The sequence below is a fragment of the Cygnus olor genome, chromosome 1 (genome assembly GCF_009769625.2).
Source record: "Cygnus olor isolate bCygOlo1 chromosome 1, bCygOlo1.pri.v2, whole genome shotgun sequence".
NCBI classification, from domain to species: Eukaryota; Metazoa; Chordata; class Aves; order Anseriformes; family Anatidae; genus Cygnus; species Cygnus olor.
The window spans coordinates 199,232,267-199,254,104 of record NC_049169.1 but is presented as its reverse complement, the minus strand read 5'-3'; positions in this window follow the sequence as shown (position 1 = coordinate 199,254,104).

Sequence of the window (21,838 nt, the reverse complement as noted above, 5' to 3'; positions counted from 1 at the left end):
AATGTACTTGGAACAAAGCACAAAAAAATATATAAGCCAGTCTGAAATGATTTACTGCCATGGATCTCTATATCCATAAGTTGGTAAACACTTTTATTATTATTCCTAATTTGTTTTCCATGCACTTTCAAATGCACGAAAGACAAATCCAGACGCTCACAGAAAGATACAATACCTGCTCCCAAGTTTTAGTCAGTTCCATTCTCTCATCCATATTCTTTAGAATATTCTTGCCACATATTTTCTTATTTCTAGATGGATTCTGTGGCCAAAGTACTATTTGTAAATCACATTAATCATATACAGAGACAGGACATCAGCCTTGAGAGCTAGAGCCAAGGTTGTGCCATTTATGGTCATGAAAGACATACAGCTGCTTCTTTAAGACGTGACATAAAACCAAGGTCCTGCCTTTTACCATCAGTAAAGAAGAATAGCTTGGCAGTGAAGGAACAGCTGCAGTTGGCATACCATTAATTGTAAACTGAATAATTGCATTCTTCTTCCATATGATACACTGTCCCTCTAGATACATCCCTCTTCATACATTGTTCTCTTCTGTGACAATGCTGCCAAATATTTTAAAATCAGGTTGCCCAGTTGCACTGACTATTCACTGTATTAGATTTTCTGGGCTCAATTTTGAAGAGGCATTTTCAGGTAGAGGTGAGCAAGAAAGAAATTTGTCAGCACATCGAACTCAAGCAAGCAGAGCAAAAAGTTTAAGCAGTGCTGACACTATAGTCTTCTAAGTTCAGCCCCCCCAAAAAATGTAATGTCCCTGAAGACACCACTGCTTAAAGATTTTCTGTTAAACCAAGTGATAAGGCTGTGCCCATGCTTTACTTCATGTCTTTGTTTGTTTGTTTGTTTGTTTTGGTTCATTAGGTATGTCAATACCATCAATGTAGAGCATAGGACAGTTCAAATGATCTGCCTGCCATGACTGTGTCCAAACTGCTGTACTTGACACACAAAGAAGTTTAACTCACTTCTGCTCCACAAATCTACACTTTTTTCTGCATAAACATGGGAGTAAGATGAAGTTTAAGATATATTTGAGTTTCAACCTCATAGGGAGTTGGAAAGTGGATGGGCCATGGGTCCTGACCCAGAAAGTGGAAAGTTCTCCATGTTCTGATGGCAAAGTTATAGATCAGGAACTCAAAGGTGGCAACATCTTCTTCCATCCAAGGACTGTGGGAGGGTATTCTGCCACGCCTAACCACTCACTTGTCGACACATCACTTGTACTTCCAGGAGGGAAGCAAAATGGTTTGGGATGCCGCATCCTCTGTTTGCAGCGGATGACTCACATCTCATTTTCTACATTGTACAATAGTCAGACAATGTGATGTTTCCTAGAGCGCTATTGTTCTGGGCAGCTAGGTTGAGAGTTTAATTCAACTGGAGCCTTTTCAATGTTGATTAAAGGAAGAGAGTATGACATTTTACAACCACTCTGGAAGGGAGCTGCACAAGCTTTGGGAAAGAGACGTGTGGGTGATCTGCTCCAATTACTATCAGAGCCCTGAAAATCACTTACGCTATTGATGTGAAACAACCCAAATATGGAGCAAAAATATCTCAGATTTTGTGAGAGACATTTCCAAGATGTTTACTTGTTGTTAAGCTTATTTTGATAGATATATGGTTTTTGCTGGTACCTAGAGGAAAATGAGATGAGTTAATTTTTAAAACCGCAGAAATTAATAAACACATCAACTAGAGAAATTATTTCTCAAGTTCTGACTAAAAATATTTGTTTTCATAGCTGTTTTGTTAAACAGCCATTGCCTTACACCCATGAGGTGGCAGAGTTCCAGTAGCTCTAGAAATTTAATAAACTTTTCAATAGATGCATGATGGGAGAGACACAAAAACCTAGAATTGTAATGAAGGACTGTTGGAATAAAGGTGTCAGGATAATAATATATCCATACAGACATGTATGCAGGCACAGGCATATCTATAGGTCTCAAACTAGTTCCATTAAAACAGGAGAGTACTTCCTGTGCTAAATTAGCCCTCCTCATATTGCAGAGAGGTTTGGGATATTTCAGCCTTGAACAAGTTCAGAGGAAAGGGGCACATGAGAAAAACTAGAGAAAAAATATAAAGATTATTTAACAATGCAAAGAGTTTGAAACAACATCTTAATATTAACTTTGGAACTGATACCAAGGCATTTTTAATGCAAAGGTGAGATGTAAAATATTATTACTATAAAACATATGAATTTTAAATAGGATGGAAAATTAACAGCTCATTTAATGTATAATAATACTAAAAGAAGCAGTTACTCATCTCCTCTGGGATTGTATCATTGACCAAAGTTATTGCTTACTACCTGCAATGCAACATAGTGTAAAAGATCTGTCCTCTCTGCCTGGTATTTTATGGTCAGGGAACAGCCACACTGGGACTTCCAACAGCGAATCAATTGACATGGGCAGACAGAAAGATATTTCCTTAAAAAGGGGGGGGCAGATAAAATGGCTCTACCATTTTGTACCCATCATTCATCATTAATGACTGATGGCCCTTTAACCTGGGTATCTAGAGGCCTACAGGAGAGTTAAGTAACTGCTTTAACACACAGGGCAGGTTAAACCTTGTGGGAAATAAAAGCAAACTTATAAAATTATATTTAATCACTATCAGGAATTCTTCACATGAGGAAATGCTCCTGGGTTGCATCTAGTCAGGAAACCACATCATCATGTTATTCATAGGAGTCTAAAAACATGAATAACTCTCGTCAATGATCCTAATTATTCCCACAGGAACTAAAGGTCAGTAACTAAGTAGAAAGTGTTGATAAAAGAAGCATTAGTTACTGGCAGAACATATTTTACTAGCAGTTAGCAGATAATGGACAACTACTTACACTCCGCTGTAATACTTTGGTATAAATATGCTCTTTTTTAAAGATAAATAATGGGAATCTTTCATTTATATGGTGGGTTTCATCCTTAAGCTTCTGTGAGTGTTTTACACATTCTTCTAATAGATTTAAAAATATAGATCTGGACCAATGTCCTCTGATGATTTTTTTTCCTGTGGTCACCCAATTAGTCACTACTGCAGGACTTAATAAATAAAGCAGTGACATATCTATATCTCTGGAGAGAAATGCATAACTCTGAGCAAAGTTGCTTACAGCAACAATTTCCAGTAGCAGGAGATGAGAAATTAAACAACTGTCTTGCATTTAAATTATCAGTGGTACATATTTAAAGAAGGCAAAATACTACAACAGCAGCTGGAATGTACCTCTGGCAACTGTCTTTATATGGAACAGACCAAAGGACTTTAACAGTCACAAAGAACTGATAACCTACTGTTGTTCTCCATGAGGAAACACCGCAGCTTTCTAAATACCATGTCAAAGCTTCAGCTTTCTATTAACTTGGGTTCTGGGATAATTTCTTATCAAGTTACGTAAGCAAGTACCATTTACCCCTTGTCTGTTTCTCACAAGAAGTTTTAGTGGTTGAAGCAGGGAAATCCACAGATGTTCTACAATGTTGGTTTGTGAAATCAAACCTGAGATGATTTCATTATTGAGGTTTTGCACTGCGCAAATGGTTGTTGAACACAGGAAACAGAAGAGATTATTGTAATATTTAACATAGACTGTTCTGAATTTGTTTGTTTATTTATTTTGCACTTAGGTGCTCCTAAAATCCTCTATGTATCTGGAGCTTATGGAACAGATTATAAGAAGCATGTAGGACTCTCAGGGAAAATTTAGTCACATTCAGGAGAAACTGCAGAAAGGCTCTACCTGTACTGCCGAGGCACCTCAGCAGTGAAAACTTTCTCTAAACTCATAGCGTTTAATCCTTAGACACCCACAGAAGATTCACTGTTTTTCATAAACTGACCACCTAAACACTTCAAGCCAAACAGAACCCAAAATCCATGAATCTTTGGCTCCAGGTCCCTCTCACAATTAAATATGCTGGGCATGGTCAGAGCATAACCAATCTTTGTTGTTGTGTTCAAGTAATTTTAAAATGCTATTGAAACCACTGATCTCAAAAGTCAGACATGTAAGATGTGTCAGTCTGAAAGAGTTTAGAAATATCAGCCTCATCAAGGAGAAAATCCCATTCATTCTGGTATGGGTTTTCTGACTAAGTATCTCACTCTTGTTGGAGTCCTTCCTGGAGGAAGAAACAAAATTTTCGGGGATCCATCAAGCTGGACACACCATGTAGCTGATCCTAAAATCTAGTTTTTGAGTTGCCCAGCTAGGAAATTAATTATACTGCTCCCTTGCATACTTTTGCTTTATATCAAGACTGTTAGCATGGTGAGTGTGTGGCACCTGGAAACTGTGAAAACTTCAAAGTCTTAGCTGGTAAATCAGGTGGATTATACAAACTATGAAAAAGCTATACAGGACTAAACTGACATGTTAGGCTCTACCTAAATATGACTTCTACCTTCCTAAATACACATTTTTCTGTTCATGTTTTTTAAGAAAACAACATTTCTCTTTTAATCTAGGATCTCTTCTCAGTCTGCTGAGTGTTCCTCTCACAGGCTCTTCCAGTGAGAACAGTCAGCTGCAGCACTGTAGATTTTAGGTTTTGCCACAGCTGCCAAGTTCTCTGAAGCCCCTAATGCTGTTCAGTTCAGTTCAGCCCAATAATCACACCATTGCTGAGTACCCATATTAAAACACAATATTTTCACTAAAATGAGTCATTATTTAAAAAAAAAATAAAAATAAAAAAAATCTGGTTTCAGATCTTTTCCTTCCTTAGCTAGTAGCAAGACAGCAAAAAGTCACTCTGTGCTACTCTTAAATATCACAAAATTTACCTGTATTTCAGAAAACCATGTAATATTCATGGCCAGATATGCATACATATGCATCTCACAGAGAATATAGCATCTGAAGAGCATAAATGTTGATGACTCTTCCAAGAGAAAGATCTTGCATGACCTGAATCCCTCCAGGCTGACTTTTTATTCCGTTACTATGAGAAGACATAACATGCAGTTTGAAGAGCCTTTTACATGGATCTGGAAGGAGAGAAGTAGATGCCAAAAGGAGTTGGTGATGAGTTGGATGGAGTGATTTAGCCCCAGTCCCTGAGTAACCTCACACTCTTGTGTAGTTTTAATTTCTATCTCATTGCTGATAACCCTGTAACCACTCTCCATTCTGGCTCCTTCTGTATTTCCTTCTCACATGTATTAGCAACATCCCCCTTCACACATCTCAACGTTATCTAATTTTAACACAAGAAAAATAAAGAAAACAAACAGAAATATCCACAACAGTTTATGGTCTTCTATCATTCTGTATTTTAGACAATATTTTAGCTTTTATTTATACTGGTCACTAATTTCCCTTTACCTTTTCCACTTTACACAGTCTGTGGCTTCTTTCTTTCCTGAAAATGTAATTGTCTTTCTACCCTGTGAGCTGTACCATGTTCCTCAACAAACATTACAACCTCTACTTGATCCTGTAAATATAACTGATTCTCCATCTTCGCCCACAGCTAGGAAAATTCTTTGTTGCAGGCAACTCCCTGACTGCACATAGTCTTCTATAATGTGATACAGACCGTAACCTCATATAGGTAAAATGAAATATACCCCTCGTATTAAATATCCAGTCAGGGGAACATTATTTGAAAACATTGATGACTAAAATAAGGCTAAATGATTCTATGATTCTAAACTTTAAGATGGTTCAGAGATTTTCTCCTTATGGATGTGCACCTATCCATCATTTCAAAACCTTAAGATATTGCATAAGGATCTATTGTTCATTGTTTTTAGAAGAAAAGGAAATGTAACAGGTATTGGAGAAAGTTTAAAATGAAATGAAAACTCTAGTTTTAAAGAGAAATATATTATAATCCTATTTATTATACCCTTGTACTTCAACTGCAAAAGATACTGACACACTCAGTTCACTGTTCAGCTCATCTTCCTGACAAGGTTAGCACATAAAAGCTAAGGCACTCTGGATGAGCCCTTCAGTGGTTATAAATCAGTGCCATCTCTTAGGCAAATGGCAAACATGGCCATGTTTCCTCAGTGTTACCCCAGTAGATGTGACCTTTGGGTCTGTGATTGTTCTGAATTGGCAGATAAATGCAGCCATTGGGAAGACTGGGCTCTGTAATGGATTTTGGCTTCTCTGTAGATAATGGGAGGGGTTTTGTCATTTGCAATCTGAGAAGCATTACTGAGTATTTTTGCTTTTCTTTCCCTCTCTAGTGGTATTGAAAACAGTTTGCCAGGAACTGGTTCGGATGTTATGCAGCCCTGTGAATTCAGAGACATTTGAGCCAGAGATGGAGCGGCTACACAAGAGTATGCCAAACTGCCTCTTTTTACACTGAACAGCATCACATCATTGCTCCTGCATGCAAATGCCATATTGCCGATGGCTGTGACAGCTCAGATGAGTCCTTGATGAAATAACTTCTGCTTGTTGTGTGATGCAGGCTGGCCCAGAAGACTCTGTGAGAGCCAAGTTGAAAGCAACTGCTTGAACAGTTGATGGGCTGGACAGTACTAACTTGCCATAACAGATGACAGCTTGCATCTGCTTTCTCTGTGAAACAGCACGTCCTATTGAGCTAGGAACTCATCAAGAAATGACAATTCTATCCAGAACGTGCCTTTTGAGTTCAGAATTTGTCATGAACCTGAATTCATACAAACTCACTTCTGAGAGGTTGAATGAATTAGCAGTGAAGGACACCATCTTTTCTGAGCATGTTTTGTCTTCTATCACAGCTCTTACTTGGTACTCAACATTGCATGTGATTAGCACGCTCAAAGACAAGTTTATAAAAGGAAAGCCAGAATTTTTCTGCAAAAGGCAGTTTCTACAAGTCAGGATGTGTCTGCTTGGTTCTCAGTGTCAGTGCTGAAGAACCTGAATGACAAATCTGACTAGGATGCAAAAGGATCAAGAGAGGTGGTCCAAGGGAAAATAAATTAAAATTAGGACAATCTGGGAAGCTTTTACTAGAAAAAAGAAGCAAGCTTGCTGGTCATGAGAATTGCAGCTGGGAACCAGAGAGAGAACTAGGGGTGAAGCTCTGTATATCTCATTAAAGTAACATTCAGAATAATGCTTAACATAATCTGCAGCATAATCTCCTTTATTGCTCCAATGAAAGGTTGGAATTTGCTTATATATGCTAAACATACATGGAAACAGGCAGGAAAAATGAACATAAATTAATAATTACATGATGCAATATGCATGACAAAGTACTCAGAGGCTCATTTATAATGGAACATGTGCAAAAATAAGCTATAGCAAAAATAACCAGGAGTGGTCGCACAATATAATCTTACTGATATGTTTAAACAAATTTGTATTGAAGTAATAATAAACACATGCATTGAACTATTATGGAATTCAGGACTGGAGTCTCAAGTCCAGAAATCACAATTTCACATCATTACCTTTTTAGGAGAACGTTATGCCAAGTCACTGGTAAAATGTTTTCCTTAGTAAGTATCTTAATATTGCCCTGGAAGAGCTAGTGGTTGCAAATCAGTGTTACAAATATGTTTGTTCTCCTTCATCAGTGATGCAAATCACCTATTTTTTCCCAGTAACTGCAAAAGCATTTGTCACTGCCATAAAAATAAAATAAAAAGGTGTCAAGGTGTCTAAAAACTTAAGTGGTGCATATGTATTAACTGTAGATTTAAAAGGAACAAGAGGACAAACGAGAGAACACATAACCTAGACCTTAAAAGACTTCTTTTTTTTTTTTTTTTTTTTTTTTTTTTTTACTTTTACGATAAGTATTCTCTTCTGAAAGTTCATACAGGCACACACTGGAAAACCTCCCTAGTAAATCTATTTCTATTTTTTAGCCTGCTCATGTGACACAGGATCCATCTCCCCCTATCTGCTGTCAGAGGAAGATGAAGTTTCATTCCGGGCAGCTATGCAGCTCCTACAGCTCCACCACTCTCATCTCCTAATATCTAAAGACCAACAAAAAGAAATATTCAGATTGCAAAAGCCTTCATGAACTGAGCATGGTACTTACATAGTCTTCACTCTTCCTAGTTGCCAGGTCTCCTCCCACAGCTCTCCTGTTCCATCAGATCCAATGTGTGGTAAGGGAGGTCCCATACTGAAAGGCAAACCACATCCTCCAAGTATCATCACACATCCTCTACTGCAACTTACTTCAACAAGACTCATCATGGGATCAAAAATGGGACATACATCTTCCACTTAGTGATGCTCCTTTCTTGTGTCAGAGTCTGGAGAAATCCAAATATTCTTTTCAAAAATTAATTTAAAAATACTTTTGGAAATTACTACTCAAGTGATTCAATGTCATGCTCACCCTGCTGTGCTCACAGGTATGGATATACACCTCAGCTACATCCCTTTTGCATTTCATGATGAAATCTAGTGTATGCTGTTATCTCATCCCTTCAACCACATGTCTACTGCTGTATCAACAGAGCCTCTTGTTATTTTAGGAATTTATAGCCTGTCAATAAATATTTTAATGTTAAAAGTTCAAAGATGTGGTATAGAAGGTGGTAGTAGTGAGTAGCATGGTTTTCTCTGAACAAATGTTGATGGAAACAGTTAAATAAAAATTTTAGGACATGACAATGCTTCCACAAAAGTCACTGTAAAGCTACTAAGCATTTTGCTTTGACAAAAGTTTGACTACAAGTATAAATGAATTTCTATATAAGGATTTGGAAGTCTCTTTTTTCATTATACATCTCCATACAGAAACTCCAAGCTCCACTTTGCTTACAATTCAAGGTGCTTATTATTGTAAAACAACGCAGTCTAGCTGAATTTGGGTTTATTATATTTTATTAAATCAAGACAGTGTAGATGAGCTATAACATTTACAAATCAACTTTTAACTCTGACTACAAGATATAATTTGCAATCATTTCCTAACGTTTAGCCCACATTTATGAAAGTATTCTTCTCAGTGTGAGCACAACTCTTGCATTAACATTAATATGAATTATATACAGGAATGAGGAAAGAATAAACAATGAAGAAAGTTTATTCTGTAGCAGGTTGTCATGGTTTTGCCTGGAATAGAGTTAATGTCCTTCCTAGTAGTTGGCATGGTGCTGCGTTTTGGATTTTTGTTGACGATAGCGGTGACAACATATTGATGTTTAGTTGTTGCAGAGCGGTGCTCACACAGAGCCAAGGACTGCTCAGCTCCTGGTGCTGCCCTGCCAGCGAGGGACCTGGGGGTGCACAAGGAGCTAGGAGGGGACCCAGGCGGGAGCTGACCCAGACTGGCCAAAGGGATGTCCCACATCATGTGGCATCATGCTCAGCAATAAAATTTGGAGTAAAGAAGGAGGATGGGGGGAGACATTTGGAGTGATGGTATTTGCCTCCCCAAGGAACCATTACATATGATGAGCCCTGCTTTCCTGGAGGTGGCTGAACACCTGCCTGTTGATGGGAAGCAGTGAATGAGTTCCTTGGTTTGCTGGGCTTGTGTGTGTGGCTTTTGTTTTACTTAGTAAACTGTCTGTATCTCAGCCCATGAGTTCTTGCACTTTTCCCTTTCGGGTTCTCTCCCCCTTTCCACCTGGGGAGAGTGAGCAAGTAAGTGGCTGTGTGGTGTTGAGTTGCCTGAGGGGTTAAACCACAACACTGCCTTACTTTACAGGTTTCAGTAGTGCCAAAGAAGCTGCTGGATCAATATTCCATTGTAAAATAAGGATATGTAGGCTCCTAAGTAGTAGAAGATATTAGAAATGGAGTGGCCCATGGTTTTTGTATCTAAGTCATTAGATGGAATTAAAGGCCACAGCGGTTTTTACCAATAGTGACCAGAATTCAGCCGTCTACTGGCCATTTAATGTGCAAAAATAATGATGCTCTTAGTTCTGTTCTAAGCAAATGTTACCACAGTTTTTTTGTTGTTGGTGGTGTTTTTTTGTTTGTTTGTTTTGTTGTTTTGTTTTTGTTTTTGTTTTAAACGAAAAAAGAAAAAAATCTTGATTCTGCTATATAGATTATTTAAAGTACTCCTCAGAGCCAGCTAATGTAAAAATCCATTACCAAAGCAAGCTCACAAAATAGACATGGAAAATTTTAGCAAGAATCATCTGTGAAGTTATTGATTTATTTTTTTCTTTTCAGGTAAACTAGAATATATCTAATGAAACTGCTAGTGCTTTTTTAGCACAAAGTTAAAGAAAAATGGTACATTTGAATTCTGTGAAAAGGCAGCCGGTATCAAATCACAGATGTTATACCTGGCATGGAGGTGTTGGATTTCAGAAATAACAATCATATAACGCAATATACATTACACAAATACTTATCAATCATTCAAACGAAAATAAATAAAGTGAGCAAGGATTTATATGTGTAAGACCTACACAAGTACAGCACAGGCTCCTTAAAGTCAAATGTCAGTCCGGCACACTCAAGGGAGTGCAATACCTCATGAGCAGATACAAGGGTGCATGACCACTTTACCCAGTGGACGAGACAGAGCAATGTATTCTCCTGTGGATCAGCTGACAGCCCAGTCTGATAGACAGCGGTGCTTGCCTCAACATTCATCACATAGGATGAGTATTGAAAGGGTCCTGGAGAGTGCACAAGGGATGGAGCCAGGTGGTCCCCAGTGGTGCCCAGTGCCAGGACAAGAGGCAATGGGCACAAACTGGGACACAGGAGGTTCCCTCTGACCACCAGGCAGCACCTGTGCTGTGTGGGTGATGGAAAGCTGGCACAGGTTGCCCCAGGCTGTGGGGATCTCCTCTCCTTGGAGACCTTCCAAAGCCACCAGGGCTTGGTCCTGGGCAGCCTGATTTGGGTGTCCCTGCTTGAGCAGGGGTCAGACCAGATGGACCCAGAGGTCCCTTCCCACTTCAACCATTCTGTGATTCGGTGAAAACTTTACAGTCTGTCCCTGTGTGATTCAGTATGCCTTTAGAGAGAAGATATTACCAATGCAGATAAACACAAACCTCTAAGTGCCTGATTATATGAAGTGATAAATACACCCACAGTTCCTGTGATGCAAAAGACTGAATGCTCTAGGATTTATTCAGGCAAAACATGGAATTTAATGAACAGAACTTATCAGTATGAAAGTCTTACATGTTATAACCATTGCTAGCATCATGCATCCAGAAAAACATTTTACATGAATGCTTAGAAACACAATATTTAAGAAGAAGGCCATTTTTCACTTTTGCTTCTGAATTGCCTTCTTTCTTTCCTTCTCTCTTTGTAATAGGTCTTGTGAGATCAGCCCTTCTACAACCAAATCCACACAGATTCCTGGCAATTTTTAATACAGCAGAGGTACCGTAATTTCATGCCTCTTCAAACACACAGTGAGAGCAATCAAGGGAAAAAGAAATTAAAAACTAATTCTGCTATTTATTCTCCTCATTTATTTTATCAGTCATCCCACTGTCACACTGAATAATAATCCACAAGACTTGATACACACACTTAGCACAGGGCAGATGTCTTTGTGGGATTCCAGAGAAAACTGCAAACCCAAGGCAAGCACTGATACTGAAGGGAAGACTGGATTAATCACAGCAAACATGATGCCAGTATTAACATTTCTGTTCATTGAGCTATCCAGGCAGGCTAAGTATGAAACAAGTTTACCTAACTAAACACATCAATACAGGGTGGGAGGGGGAAAGGCTTCAGAGCAGTTTACTACCACAGACAGCTGCTGGTATGTGCTAGGTAAAGTAGACAGCATGTCTACAACGAGGTATAAAATTACAACAGAAGTATTGTGACAGACTACAGATAATTATTGCTTATAATGTCTGGCTGCAATTATACGATTCTGTACCATTTCACATTTAGTAGCTTAGTGCTGGAATTAAGAGGCTATGATGACTGTTTAGAGGAATTCCATTTAAGTCTCAATCACTTTGTGGGATGGATTCAGAATGCCTAAGACAAAATGCAAGATCAAAGTTAAACCATCCTTCAGTTTTCAGCTGAGAGCTGTTATTGCTGGGGAAACCGCCCAAGCAATTTTAGCGAATCTTAAAAGCCTGAAGGGGGTTTTGTTTTCCCTTTTTTTTTTTTTTTAATCATTTATGAAAAGGGTGAAGTGAGTGGGGTTAGCTATGGCTGTACAGAAATTTGGGTGTTAAGTGGTGCCTGGATGTGCAGTTAAGCCACAGCTGCATTTCATGTGATGAATTTCTTTAAGAAAATCAATCCCACTCCTGCATCTTCTGATGAGAAGTGCATGGTTGGTTCCGGGAGGATCATTTAGTCTGCTATAACAACAGAAGAACTGCAAGTGGACAAAACAGAAAGGCTAAAGCAATGGAGTGGAATGTCCCTAGCTGTGAAGGACTAGAATTACAAAGGTATTCAGGTCCCTTAGGACACAGGAAGGCATCTGCTGAGACTTCCATAAGTTTCCATCTTCTCCAATGCCTTTTAGAATGAAAATTACACAACTAGAAGCTTTTGAAAACCTCTCAAGGTATCTAGCTGCTTTTATATAATAGTCTAATTGCCTTCACAAATGTGGTCCTTGGACACTTTGTTCCTACAACGTTGTAAGATTTTCTAAACCCATTTTTGTATCATTTTCTGTACAAAGTTCTGAGATACCATTTAGGAAATTGATTTAGGCAAGAGACTGACCGAAGCAAATCTTTTCTCCTCTTCACTGAAAGAGAGCAGATATCATTCTTATTATTATTTACCATGCCTCTGAGCGCAGTATTTCTTGAACCATTCTACAAAAGCATGCCTGTCTATGCCATTTAGGAGGTTTGTTTTCATCAGATGCCAAGGCTGGCTGAAATGAAAACATCATGAAGAAGCAGCTTGATCCAGCGAAGCTCCAGACTTCAGAGTTTCCTTGCATCCTGACAGCTCAGCCCCTGGCTCCTCAGCTGCCCACTTGGCAAACTGACGAGAAACAGAGACCACTGAGACCAGCAGCTCCTCAGTTGTCAGGATTTCTAAGCATCCAGCTGGGACCAGGGGTTTTCCATGTCTTAGAGCATGCCTCACTTTCCCCCACCAGCTGACATGTTGCATCAATCCTCTCCTTATGCATGGAGATTTTGGGAGTAATATATCCAATATCCTGTACGGATAATTTTTACCATCTCCCTGCCCTACTCTGCTTTAGGGGGAATCAATGAGGAGCTGAGGTTCCTGATCAGACCAACCTAACTTGTGCAAAAGTGCTACCCATGTCAGTGTATTCAAAGAGTTTATAGAAACATGCTGCAACCAGTTCACTTAGACTCAGAAAATACAGAAATGCTTAAACTGCACTGGTGTTTGCCCTTCCCTATTGTTCCCAGGAATCTCTGTGGTGTCAAATGTTTTTATCCTTTTCCCTCGGATCTAGAAATCCCCCACTATGCTCTTTCTCCTCCAGGACAGAACTGGCACACAGGTTTTCTACATCCCTCATGAAGTTCAACTTACAATACCTGACTTAGGGCTACCATATAAAAAACTATAGGAAGAGATCTGGAAGATACTTAGCTGCCTGAAAACTGACACAGGCTCCTAGTGCTCAAAGCACCAAATCACCCTGGTTCTTACTTTTGTTTGCTGCAAAGCAGTCATTGCTTTTGAAAACCTCACTAGATGCTTATCTCATGCAAGACACGTAGTGCTTTTTCCAAATATAGCCCCAAACATCTTTACACAAAATAAAAATGTCCACTGCAGACAATCTCCATGCAGGTTTAGTGGCAAACAAATATTATTAACACAATTAGTAATGTCTCTAAATATACATCAAACATTTCACAAACCAGCCAACCAATCTTTAAAAGAATTTTGCCTTTTCCCCTGGATATAGTTTTTCTCCCAGTAGAAGGAAAGAATTATGCTGTCCAAAAGGAGAGTTATAAATTTTACTATGGGGCTAAATACAATATGTGTGTAAATCTGGCAACTGTGAAGTGTTGTTAAATAGATAAACGTTCAGATTTTTAGCCCAGCCGTATATCAAAAGTACCTTCCCCTACACTCTTCATCCTGACAGCTGTGAGCATTTGTAATGGTGGAAGAAAAAGCACTTTATTATTTGAAAAATACTTGTAGAAAAATAAGTTTTTCCAGAAAAAAATAAAAAAATAAAAAATAAAACTTCACAGTTCAGTGTGGGTAAAGAGCAGCACATGGGCACCTTCCCTGCCTTGCAGAGGTTCATGGGCTAGGTGTGCCCAAGTCACTTGCAAAAACATACATTATTTCTCCAACACAAAACTGAAGTTAAATGCAAAACAAAAAGGGTTTTGCCTCACTCCAGGCTACCACCAGGGAAATCTCCTTCCCACTGTCATGCTTCAGTTTCCACTCTGCTAGCCTCCCTGCCTATTGCAGATTTTTTCTGCCTTATGGTCCTCCCTTGCCTCCCTTCCATACAAGGTCGTGTAATGGTTATTAACTATGGGTTTCCCAGTAGTCGGTACTCCATGGCCAGAGCTAAAATTAAGTCCTATGCCACGACTTCATAGTCTATATACAGAGCATGTAATGCACATTCATGCCAACTGCCATGAGATACAGACTAGATCACTGGAGAATTTCTTCTTATCACTTCTTTTTGGAGACTTTCTTCTTATTGCTTTCCAGCAATCTTTTTGGGGCATCAGTCCACACTCATATTTCCCCGTGTTACTTGATATGTGAGAGTGAAGAAGGAGTCAATATGATTCATACATTAATGTATATACAGCGCTGTCCGTTCACCATTGTAGCTGTACGAATTTCTTTACTTTACAGTCTTTACCAAGTTAAATCAAGTCTAATATCACAGGAACCTGTCATGTCACTTATCCAGAAAGCACCATTCATATTTTAGAGCCCCATAAAAATGATAATAAGAAGAGAAATGATATTTCTCATTGACTGCCACAGTTGAAACCAAGCTTATTTCTTTTTATTAAGTACTTATATGGTTCTTATAGCCTCTTATCTATTGCCTGAGGCACTCATTCTCTCCAAGAAAATCACTATTAATCCTTGTTTGTGCCAATTCCTTGCAGTACAACAGTGCGTCCAGAAAAAGGTGTCATTTAACAATAAAGTTTAAGGTTATTAGAGTCAGGATCAGTTTGGGCAAGCATAGATCACCCGTGTTTTTTGCTTTATAATGTCTGGAAAAATATTTTATTTTAAAAAATCCCCAAATATTTTGATTAGTGCATGGGGAATGATACAGAAGTAGAGAAATCTGACCCAAATTTGATTAAAAGATTTAGATATTCTGGTTATTGAGCTGTGAATCTTTACAGTTCATAGATTGTTATATATTAAATCGACATTAAAAGTATCGAATGTTTTTAGTATTTTGCAAATTCTGTCTTGAGGGAAGATATTTCTCTCAGGCGGGAGACTTTTTTTGCAGTTTATATGTAGAACTGTCCTGTGTAGGGAATTGCACTTCTGTGTTGAGAATTTACATTGTCCTGAAACGTGTGTTCCAGAAATCCACCAAGCAGGAAGAAAGATCACACACCTGCAGTTAAAACCCCGTTGTCCTGAATGGGAAGGTTTTATGTTGAAAGGATCCTCATTTACAGAGAAAAAATGAGGGAAGATGATCATAGCAGAAACCTGTTCCAGGTTTGTTTTTTTCGAAACAAAAAATTATATTTCCTGTTTGTTTTTTTCCAAACAAAAAATTATATATTATGTTAAAGAGACTGAAATGTCTCTGCAAGAATTTGGTATGAATGTTTTTTCTCCCTCCCTTCCTTCCTTCCTTCCTTCCTTCCTTCCTTCCTTCCTTCCTTCCTTCCTTCCTTCCTTCCTTCCTTCCTTCCTTCCTTCTTTTTTTTCCCTCCCTCTCTTTTTCCCCCCCTCCCTCTCCCTTCCTCCCCGACCTCTCTCCCTCCCTCTTTCCTTTCTCCCTTCCCTGTATATGTGTACTTACATTCTTAGAAGAAAGAAAGCCCAGAATAATTTGAGACCTTAGACTGAATTCGTCCTGTGTTTTTGGCTTAAAAGTGAAATAAATCCCAAACAAATTGCTAACCTCTTACAGAGCACCATACCTGGAGAGTTCCATCACAGCATTTCCTCATTCACAGAAGGGGGTAAATAATTCCAATTCCTCCCTTTCCGTAGGCAATATGAACACACGAACAGCTTGAACATCGATTTAATCTGCATAACACAGGAAATTCTGTGTGGGATACTCACTTCTCTTGAAACAGAATAATCACATATAAAATATTTATTTTTTAGAGGGACAAGGAAATAAATGATTTTAAGAAAACTTGCTACTTAGGGAATGTAAGAAGAATATCAAACTTCCGATTCATATCTCACAGAGGAATTATAGGTTTTCTAAAGGTGAAACAAGACATGACATTCCTATTCTTGAATGCCACTAAAGCTAGCACTCTCTGAAATGCAGACAATTGCATTATAGGCTGGTGCTCTGAATCACAAAGTAAGTTTGTGCTTGGATCTTTCCTATGTCAGACAGTGAGTCACACTCTATTTCCTTTTATTTTTATTTTTTTATACAAAATATAACAGAAAAACTGAGCTTCACCCCCTCGTGTCATGTCTTACATTCTTTCACATTTTTTTCACATCCTCTAATTCTGTAATCTTTGAGCTAGTGAATAAAAGACCAGTTCCTTTTGCACCTGTGCTTAAATAGAAGTGATCTTCCGAGTTTCTGAAAATAGACCTGGGAACCAGAGTGAATAAAGCATGTAGATATCTAAAGTTTAGCCTAAAGAAAAAAAAAAAATAAAAATAAATAAATAAATAAATCCAGACCTTGCATTAAGCATCTTAAGTACTTACACAGATCACAGAAAGAAACGGACCATGCGGTCCTCAAAACAGCCAACATACAAATTGTTAATAAGCAGTACCAGAAAATTGAGCACAGAGAATATGCAAGACTGAAAATTTTCGCTTTTCTGGAGTCTGGGCACCTCAACATAGGTCAATGCTGGCAATTAAACTCAATCTTCTACCTTCTGTCTAAGTCAAAAAACATTTCTACAAACACTTTGCACAATAAATCTCTCATCTCAGGACTCAGAAACCCTGATGAATGTTGACACCTTGTATCAGACATGTCTAGCTGAAGACTGTCATGCATATCATAAAATAAGAGCTATCACATGCTCCCTCTGTGTAGTGCAAGAGACTTTACCCAAGCTTTTTCTTATCAGCTTATATCTACGCACTACAAGCCACAGCCATGAGAACTCATATGTTCCCATGAGGTCATGGGGACCCCAGACACAGTGAGTTTAGGACCTCTGTCATCCAGCTGACACAGGGGTATATCTCTGAGCTCATTAACCAAACGGGAGAGATTTTCTATATCACCAGCTTTTCAGTCCCAGCCCTGGTTCTTCAGGAGTTCATACCCAATGCAGTCCAGCATAACAGACATCAGGAAACCAGCTATTAAGCAATCCCCAAAGCCCCTGGATCAGCCATTTTAGGGCCTCTTCCCCTTTCCCACATATTCTATAGCCTGTAGTTTGAGTGGAATTGGAAGAATGTTCAGTCCTGAGGTTCCCCTGAATGGTCATGTGTCATGGGGGTGGCTGGGGCAGCTGCTGTGAAGTAAAGGTGAGGTATGTGAAGGGCACCTCTGTGGGGATGACTTTCAAGATGGGCTCCAATATTAACACAGGCCATTCCTAAACACCAGACTACATAGCTTGGAGTTTTAACCCCCTTCCTTTTCATGTATGTTGTGTAAACTAGGTAGATGCTCTTGAAATACAGAGAGGCATGTATGAATGTCTGTCACTCCTGCATAGTGAAGTGGAGCGTAAGCAAAAGCTGTTATTGCATGAATTACAAGCTCCTTAGTAATGACCTCAGATATTTTTCTCTGAAGGCTGGGCACAAGGGAGGAGTTGTAGTCCACACTGTTCAGTGCACCCCAGGAATAATGTTTCAAACATGAGAATACAGCGAGACACTCATGTTGGCCATGGCTGCATTCTCAAAAGTAAAATCTGTGTGCTCTGGAACAGGATATGTAAACCTCAAAGACAATTTTGGATGGGGAGATAAGAGGGATATTACAGTCTTTTCCTTTTCTTCTCATCTCTCAGCTTCATGATGGAGAGAAGTTCACAGCTGCATTACCTAAATATAGGAACTTTCAAGGCAAAAGAGTGGGACCAGCTGTGGTAAATTAGTTAATTCCTCTGGCTCATTATACCAGAGACAAGCTCTGACAAGTTGAAACTGACTAGTATTACAAACGTAAAGCCTGAGAGGAAATAAATGCCAGTGTGAGGGTTTGGACCTTTCTTTTTCTTTTCTTTTCTTTTCTTTTCTTTTCTTTTCTTTTCTTTTCTTTTCTTTTCTTTTCTTTTCTTTTCTTTTCTTTTCTTTTCTTTTCTTTTCTTTTCTTTTCTTTTCTTTTCTTTTCTTTTCTTTTCCCTCTTCTTTTTTTTCCATAAAGTTGCTTTAATTAGAAAAACAGACTCTAGGAGCCTTTGTATTGTGAAAGTTCAATTGTTAAATAAGATTGGGGGTGGGATACTCACATTTGCCCATCAAGTTTCCAAGCTGTCCATCTGATATATCTTGGTTTGCGTCCTTTGTCCAAAAGTGGCTCTTATCGCTGGAGCCCACAAAGGGTAGAGAGAAGAGACATTTACTCCTTAAGCACAAAGAGCCACTTTGAAGATGTAGCCCTTTGTTCACCTTCAAATGCTCATTCTGGTGTCAGCTAAGGAGTATTGAAATTAGTCTGCATTGATTGTTCAAAAAAAAAAAATTTTACACAAGTGTCTGAGAGGCAGAACAAGCCCTTGTCCTGTACTTCTGTAATAGTTTATGCTGCAAGAAGTAAGCTGAAAATAGTGGGAATTCACCCCAAGAGGAAGGGAATAGGCACCACAGTGGTCATGGTGCCAGCCCAGGCTGGAGGAGAGCTGCAGCTCCTCTTGCGGCCACTGATTTGCATGTTGTTGTGCAGGCTTTGGATGCCTCTAGAGCTTATCTTTACAGTTCACTTGCCCCATCACTTCAGTGGTGAAATGGCCTTCCTAGCATTTTCTAGCTTCATATAAGATGTTGTCATTATAAATAAATAAGGGACTGTGAGGCATTCAGGGAAAAGTCTAAGAAAACATGGGTGTTTGAAACAGCACAGTACTTATACTACTCCAACACAGAAATGCAAACCTCTACAGGTCAACAACTACCTAAATGTCAAAAATATCTAAACTTATTCCATGACACGTGGCAATGCTGATACTTCCAGAAAATAGCAGGCCTTCTTCAGGTGGTCAGTGCACGTGCAGTAAATAATGCAAGTGGAACCTCTCACATTCTGCATGTGCACAGGCCAGAGCATGCAAATAGAGCTTGATGCTTCCCAAAGGTGTCAAACTCTGATATAATGATCACAAAACAAAGAAGAACAAATAAAGCAGCCCTAGCCTGACCAACTCAAGGTATAGGTCAAATGAGCTCAGCTAGGCATTCACTTGTTCAATACGTCATGAATCTCCCTGTGCAAAATTTTCTGGGCTCCACTATCATAGCCCATATGTCTAAGCAAACAAACAAACAAACAAAATATATATATATATATATATATATATATATGTAAATATATACATTTATTTATTTATATTCATTTATTATTCATTTATTCATTATTATTCATTTATTTATTCATTATTATTCATTTATTATTCATTTATAAATATATATATGTGTGTGTGTGTGTGTATATATATATATATATATATAAAAAAGAATTCCATTTCCTTAGCTCATTGATAGTACTGCAGTGATTTAAGTCCTTGGAAGCACTGGCAGGGGATTTGCCTGTATTTCAGAACTCCCAGGATGTTCAAAAATTAATTATTTTGAACAATCTGAGATTAGCAAACCATTCTGAAGAGAGCAAGGGAGAGAGAGAGAGAAGTATCCAGGTGAGAGAAAAATAAAAGAATATAAAGCAGAAGAAAGAACTCTATCAATATAGTTAAATTTTCCCTGAAGTTCCCTCAGCTAGGCAAACATCAACAAAAGGTGGAACTCTTAATAGAAAATATAAGTTTTGCTATTAAGTAGGAAAAAAGGAAAATGTATTTATATATATATATATATATATATATATATATATATATATATATATATATATATATTTAATATGAGGGACCAGGAGTGCGTGAAAGAGGATGAAACAGAAATCCTCCAGGATGTTAAAGTTTGCCCAGTTGTAAGAATAACAGTCACAGTACCTTGTTAACCTTATTATAGCCAATAATTTCTTTGGCCTGGGATTTTACTGATGAGTCAATGACTTTGACTATACTAGGAAATAGAAGTGTTTCTCCAAACTCTGTTTTAAACTCTGATGTAACCCAGAGCTGTTGTGTCAGAAATCTACATTGTTATGAATATTTTTGCAAGCATAGCCAGGAATAAAACTTCTCCCAGGCACCAACACAACTCATGTAGTAGATATGACTGAGATGAAAAAGAGAAAGATAAAGGAATAAGTAAATCTGACTTTTTCATGGGAGTTAAAGCAGGATGCAGACAGAGGTTAAGAGCATTGGGCAAACCAATCTGTGTTCTGATCCTCCAGGAACACATTTAATCTAATTTAATGCTTGAGTGCAGTTCCACTGTTGTGTTCTTTGGGAGTCCTGCTAAGGTTCTCAAGACCCTTCACAAGATGATGGGACCCTTCACAAGGGTTCAGAGGGTCTCTGCACAGTGCCTGATGCAGCAGTGGGAATGAAGAGGGGGCAGATCATGGAACATGAGCACCAACACAGGCACAGAGGCTACAAACAGTTATGTGGAAAACCTGTGAATCAATGTGTTTTTTTTCTAATCAGTGTCATAAGTGGGTGTTTAAGGTCCCTCTTCTAAGCCATGCTTTGATGGAAGTCTTTGCAATTATTCCTATTACATACACTGATCAAAATAACAATTCAATAAGGAGCTAAAATTCACTTCAACGTTGCAAGCAGGGGATTGGAAGTCAACTGATGCACCAGGACTATTCAAATCTTTATTTTTTTATGTCATTCCTAAAAGACACACAGGAAAACATTTAAAAATATTTTCAGAAGTCCTTATGTAACTCACTTCCAGTTTGGATGTTTTACAAATATTCATTCGTGCCTAAAGCTCTGTGGTGAAAAAAAATGTGCAAAGAGAAGGTCTAAATAGTATTTGAAAGTGACTTTTCCATCCTGACACACCTGGGTCAAAGGCAGCGCAATTCTTGCCACACTATATTAGTATACCCTGATCAGGCTGGGCTCACCGAGCTTTTGTCCTTCTTGGTCCCAGCTCCAAAGGTAACAGGTCACTGTCCTGGTTTTAACATAATGAAGCTAATCCTGAAGTGAATGATGAATCAAGCTTTGGCCTAACCTCCCAAGAGGTTCCTTGTATACTTGGGTGCCAAGTCCCAGGCTGTAAAGACAGGGCAGGTTTTGATGGGATTTGAAGCAGGCTCAACCTGTGTATTGAAGAACTGCCAGTGCACAGGGAAGACTGGGGATTTACAGAAGCCAATGTGGGAGTACTTGAGTGGATTGGTAGGACCAAGAGAAGTGGCCAGCCAGAGGTGTCCAAACTTCCCTGGGATCAGCAGATTTTTAGAAGAGGATTAAAAATTCACACTTTATCTGACCTTCTAGGCATTGATACATAGCCACCACATCTGAACACATCCTACATGAGCACTATTTCATTCAAATATGTTCACCTTCATTCAACTCAGTTAATACAGGTGACTTCAGTGCTGCTATGGCCAGATGAAATGAGCAGCAACACCTTCAGCATCACCAAATCAGCTTCTGTAAG